Source organism: Arachis ipaensis, chromosome B5 (genome assembly GCF_059453495.1).
Source record: "Arachis ipaensis isolate K30076 ecotype BB chromosome B5, ASM5945349v1, whole genome shotgun sequence".
NCBI lineage: Eukaryota > Viridiplantae > Streptophyta > Magnoliopsida > Fabales > Fabaceae > Arachis > Arachis ipaensis.
Genome location: NC_142440.1, coordinates 136,157,872 through 136,164,314, shown reverse-complemented (window position 1 = coordinate 136,164,314; position 6,443 = coordinate 136,157,872). Strand labels below are relative to the sequence as shown.

The 6,443-nt window shown below is 39.0% G+C and overlaps 1 non-coding gene and 1 pseudogene across 1 annotated transcript; both read right to left on the bottom strand.

Moving 5' to 3' along the window:
• Positions 1-304: 304 nt before the first annotated feature.
• LOC148565892 (uncharacterized) lies at positions 305-831 on the bottom strand (annotated as a pseudogene).
• Positions 832-5,938: 5,107 nt separating this feature from the next.
• Positions 5,939-6,046, bottom strand: LOC148565891 (small nucleolar RNA R71). Its single transcript, XR_015884253.1, has one exon. It is a non-coding gene; the product is annotated as a small nucleolar RNA R71 (small nucleolar RNA).
• Positions 6,047-6,443: the final 397 nt, after the last annotated feature.

The following is a 6,443-nucleotide window of genomic DNA, read 5'->3' as shown; positions in this document are numbered from 1 at the left end:
TTATTATTCGTCCATACCGTGCTACTCCTAATGTGTGTTCGATTCAGATAAGTTTTCACATTTTATGAATCCCACGGCACCCTGGGACTGATCACCCCAGGAGCCAACAAAACCGAAATTGTTAGTCAACGGCTATCAAATTAAAGCCAGGCTAACTAATGATTAAAAATAAAGCCTCAAGATGGCCTGACAAATCGTCGTTCGATAAGCAAAACGGAAACTAGTTTACTCCTAAACTATCGAGAATTCCAAAATCCAAAACATTACAAAGCCAAACGGCCCAAAAAGCACAAGTAAATACATATCACTTCCTCACGAGGTCGACAATCTTGCCATCCTTGATGGTCTTGAAAGCACCAACAGCAGAGACATCGAAATCCGAAGCCAGCAATTTCACCTGGGCCTTAATCGCTTCTTCGATGGCCCCAATAGCGTTTCGAGCATGCCTCACGGTTTCTTTATTCTTCTTCTTCAAAAAAGAAACCTCAGCCTTAACAGTTTTTGCCAACGAGACGGCATCGTCACGTTCCTTCTCCAATTCCTTTACCCGGCCATGAGCAGCATTGAGCTAACTCTCCAAAGTGAGCTCCCGCTCAATGAGCCGTGTAACCGTCTCGTCGGAGGTCTTCACTTTCTCCTCAAAAGCAACCAGCTGGGTCTTCACCGATTCCACCTCTAGTTTTAACTTCTCCACAAACTTAACGGCCGCTTGGAGCTTGCCATCCAGAGTCCGAGCACTAGCCAGGACAGGTTCTGCCTTCCTCGCTACAGCGGCAGCCCAGAGCAAAGTACGATACACCCACTTTGCCTGAGAGGCGAGGTCCCCACCATGAAAGAACTCCTCAGTGTCGGGCAGGAGTTGCGAATTGATGAAGGTCTTGGCATCGAAGTTCCTTTCCATCACAGTGAGCACCCCCTCCGGGCTCGAGGTTGATTTCCTCTTACAGAACCTCTGGTCGGGGAGTCAGACCAGTGCTTGTGCCGATCCCCTCCCCCTAAGGAGTTTGGGACTGCACTTCGAAAGCGAGGGAGTGCGGAGGATCATTGGTGCGAGTGGTAGAGCTTTCGTCACTATTTCCAGGGAGGAACATCGAAAACAGATTATCAAGTCCAACTTGCTCACAGCCATGGACACTGAAACAAGGAAACATATAAGAGTTCGTTAAGCAAGACACTAAGCAAGCAAACAAATCAAGCATAAGAAACGGGGAAACTACGGCCAGCCGACTACTTACCTATATAAGCCCTACCCATATCATGATCACCCATTAAGGTGAAGGTTGACATTGTTTTTACCAAAAATAGCCGACAGTATGTCGGCAACGTTTTTATTTTGTTGGGTCAAGCCCTTGTAAGTCACCTTCGTGAAGGCATTGGCCCCGGCACCAAAGCTCCAATAGGTCGGGATACGGCGCTCACCCTCTAAGGTCAGCCAGAACGGATGTTGACCTTCAACGGGCCGCACCTTGAAGTATTTCTCCTTAAAGCCATGATAGGAATCTTCGAACAACCCGAAGATCCGTCTACCTTGGGTTGCCCAAAAAGACATGTACCCTTTCTTGGCTCTCTCTTCTTTAGAAGGATTCGTCAAAACGAAGAACCATAGAAAAACTTCCACTGAGACCGGCAGCTCCAAATATTCACACACCATCTCGAATCACTGGATGGAGGCCTAATTGTTCGGATGTAGTTGTGACGGCACCACATCACACCGGTTTAGAAGCGCCGTATGAAAGGGGGAGAAGGGGATACGAACCCCTAGGCTGGTAAACAGTGATTTATACAGCCAGATCCAGTCGGCAACTGATGAGCGGATAATTTATACGCTTTTTGGCATTGTTTTTAGTATGTTTTTAGTAGGATCTAGTTACTTTTAGGGATGTTTTCATTAGTTTTTATGTTAAATTCACATTTCTGGACTTTACTATGAGTTTGTGTGTTTTTCTGTGATTTCAGGTATTTTCTGGCTGAAATTGAGGGACTTGAGCAGAAATCAGATTCAGAGGTTAAAGAAGGACTGCTGATGCTGTTGGATTCTGACCTCCTTGCACTCAAAGTAGATTTTCTGGAGCTACAGAACTCGAAATGGTGCGCTTCCAATTGCGTTGGAAAGTAGACATCCAGGGCTTTCCAGAAATATATAATAGTCCATACTTTGGCCAAGAATAGATGATGTAAACTGGCGTTCAACGCCAGCTTTCTACCCAAATATGGCGTCCAGCGCCAGAAAAGGATCCAAAACCAGAGTTGAACGCCAGAAATGGATCAAAACCTGGCGTTCAACTCCACAAATGGCCTCTGCACGTGCAACACTCAAGCTCAGCCCAAACACACACCAAGTGGGCCCAGGAAGTGGATTTATGCATCAATTACTTACTCATGTAAACCCTAGTAGCTAGTTTATTATAAATAGGACATTTTACTATTGTATTAGGCATCTTTGGTCTCAGTTTTAATCCATAGTTCATCTTAGGAGACTATTGATCATGCTTTAGGGGGCTGGCCATCTTGGCCATGCCTGGACCCTTTCACTTATGTATTTTCAACGGTAGAGTTTCTACACTCCATAGATTAAGGTGTGGAGCTCTGTTGTTCCTCAAAGATTAATGCAAAGTACTACTGTTTTCTATTCAATTCATCTTATTTCGCCTCTAAGATATCCATTCGCACCCAAGAACATGATGAAGGTGATGATTATGTGTGACGCTCATTACCATTCTCCCCTATGAACACGTGCCTGACAAACACTTCCGTTCTACATGAAATAAGCTAGAATGAATATCTCTTAGATCTCCTAACCGGAATCTTCGTGGCGTAAGCTAGAATGATGGCGGCATTCAAGAGAATCCGGAAAGTCTAAACCTTGTCTGTGGTATTCCGAGTAGGATTCAATGATTGAATGACTGTGACGAGCTCCAAACTCGCGATTGCAGGGCGTTAGTGACAGACGCAAAAGGATAGTAAATCCTATTCCAGCATGATCGAGAACCGACAGATGAATAGCCGTGCCGTGACAGGGTGCGTGAGCATATTATTCACTGAGAGGATAAGATGAAGCCATTGACAAGGGTGATGCCTCCAGACGATTAGCCGTGCCGTGACAGGGCATTGGATCATTTTCCCGAGAGATGACCGAAAAGCATCTCCATTCGCTTATCTGAGATTCTTACCAATGAATTACATAAGTACCTCTATCCCTATTTTATTAATTATTATTCGAAAATACCATTATCACCTTATATCTGCCTGACTGAGATTTACAAGGTGACCATAGCTTGCTTCATACCAACAATCTCCGTGGGATTCGACCCTTACTCACGTAAGGTATTACTTGGACGACCCAGTGCACTTGCTGGTTAGTTGTATCGAAGTTGTGACAAATTATGAATGTGTAATCACGATTACGCGTACCAAGTTGCTCACGTGCCAGGAATAGTTTGAGCCTGGACATCACAATTTCGTGCACCAAGTTTTTGGCGCCGTTGCCGGGGATTGTTCGTGTTTGGACAACTGACGGTTCATCCTGTTGCTCAGATTAGGTAATTTTCTTTTTATTTTATTTTCAAAAATTTTTCAAACATATTTCTAAAATTATCTCATCTGTTTTCGAAAAAAATAAAAATATTTTCAAAAAAAAAAGAGGGTTTTAAAATAAAAATGTTTTCAAAAATATATTTTCTTTTCAAGGATTTTTAAGAATGAATTCTAGTATTTCATGAAGCATGTTGAAGCCTGGCTGGCTGTAAAGCCATGTCTATTCCTTTGGTAATGAGTATATCAGGCATGTCATATCTGAATTACATGCTGAAGCTTGGCTGGCCATTGGCCATGTCTAGTGTTTTGGACCGGAGCTTTCATTGAAAGCTTGGCTGGCTAGTGAGTCATGTCTAATTCCTGGACTGAAGCTTTAGACTAAGAATGCAAGATTCCTGGAATTCATATTAAAAATTTTGGAATCCTTATTTTTCTTTTTCATACAATTTTCGAAAAAAAAATCCAAAAAAATTAGAAAATCATAAAAAATCAAAAATATTTTTCTGTTTCTTGTTTGAGTCTTGAGTCATATCATAAGTTTGGTGTCAATTGCATATGCATCTTGCATTTTTTGAAAATTTCATGCATTCATGGTGTTCTTCATGATCTTCAAGTTGTTCTTGGTAAGTCTTCTTGTTTGCTCTTGATGATTTTTTGTTTTGTGTCTTTTCATGTTTATCATATGCATTCTTGAATTCTTAGTGTCTAAGCATTAAAGAATTCTAAGTTTGGTGTCTTGCATGTTTTCTTTGCATTAAAAATTTTTCAAAAATATGTTCTTGATGTTCATCATGACATTCATAGTGTTCTTGGTGTTCATCTTGACACTCATAGCATTCTTGCATGCATCACATGTTTTGATCTAAAAATTTCATGCATTGCATCTTTTTAGTGTTTTTCTCTTGCATCATAAAAATTCAAAAATCAAAAAAATATCTTTCCCTTTTTCTCTCATCAAATTCAAAAATTTGGATTGACTTTTTCAAAATTTTTTAAAATCAAATTGTTTCTCATGAGTCAAATCAAATTTTCAATTTGAAAATCTTATCTTTTTCAAAATCTTTTTCAAAAATCAAATCTTTTTCAAAATTCTTAGTTATTTTCGAAAATTTCAAAAATATTTTTCAAAAATCTTTTTCTTATTTTTATATCAAATTTTCGAAAATAACATCACCAATTAATGTTTTGATTCAAAAATTTCAAGTTTGTTACTTGCTTGTTAAGAAAGATTCAAACTTTAAGTTCTAGAATCATATCTTGTGATTTCTTGTGAATCAAGTCATTAATTGTGATTTTAAAAATCAAATCTTTTTCAAAACTACTTTCTAAAATATCTTCTTATCTTATCTTTTTCAAAAATTTGATTTCAAAATATCTTCTCTAACTTCCTAACTTCTTATCTTTTCAAAACTGATTTTCAAATTTGTTTCAACTAACTAACTAACTTTTTGTTTGTTTCTTAACTTTTTCAAAACTACCTAACTAACTCTCTCTCTCTAATTTTCGAAAATATCTTCCTTCTTTTTCAAAAATTTCTTTTTAATTAACTAATTATTCTTATTTTTATTTTTGATTTTAAAAATTTTCGAAAAATACTAACATTTTTCAAAAAAAAACTATTTTCAAAAATCACTAACTCTTTTTCAAAAATTATTTTCGAAAATTCTCCCTCCCCCATCTTATTCTATTTATTCATTCATATCCTAACATCTCATCTCACATCTCTGCCATCCTCACGGTTGTGTTTCTTCCATTATATTACATTCTTTGTCTCCCCCTCTTCTTCTACTCACACAGGGATCCCTATACTGTGGTATAAAGGATCTCTATTATTATTATTATTTTTCTGTGCCTTCTTCTTTGTCATATGAGCAGGAGCAAGGATAAGAACATTCTTGTGGAAGCAGATCCAGAACCTGAAAGGACTCTGAAGAGAAAATTAAGGGAAGCTAAATTACAACAATCCAGAGATAACCTTTTAGAAATTTTCGAACAGGAAAAGGAGATGGCAGCCGAAAATAATAATAATAATGTAAGGAAGATGCTTGGTGACTTTACTGCACCTAATTCCAATTTACATGGAAGAAGCATCTCCATTCCTGCCATTGGAGCAAACAACTTTGAGTTGAAACCTCAATTAGTTTCTCTGATGCAGCAGAACTGCAAGTTTCATGGACTTCCATCTGAAGATCCTTTTCAGTTCTTAACTGAATTCTTGCAGATATGTGATACTGTTAAGACTAATGGAGTAGATCCTGAAGTCTACAGGCTCATGCTTTTCCCTTTTGCTGTAAGAGACAGAGCTAGATTATGGTTGGATTCTCAACCCAAAGACAGCCTGAACTCTTGGGATAAGCTGGTCACGGCTTTCTTAGCCAAGTACTGTCCTCCTCAAAAGCTGAGCAAGCTTAGAGCTGATGTTCAAACCTTCAGACAGAAAGAAGGTGAATCCCTCTATGAAGCTTGGGAAAGATACAAACAGTTGACCAAAAAGTGTCCTTCTGACATGCTTTCAGAATGGACCATCCTGGATATATTCTATGATGGTCTGTCTGAGTTATCTAAGATGTCATTGGATACCTCTGCAGGTGGATCCATTCACCTAAAGAAAACGCCTGCAGAAGCTCAAGAACTCATTGACATGGTTGCTAATAACCAATTCATGTACACTTCTGAAAGGAATCCTGTGAGTAATGGGACGCCTATGAAGAAGGGAGTTCTTGAGGTTGATACTCTGAATGCCATATTGGCTCAGAATAAAATATTGACTCAGCAAGTCAATATGATCTCTCAAAGTCTGCATGGAATGCAAGCTGCATCCAACAGTACTCAAGAGGCATCTTCTGAAGAAGAAGCTTATGATCCTGAGAACCCTGCAATAGCAGAGGTAAATTACTTAGGTGAACCTT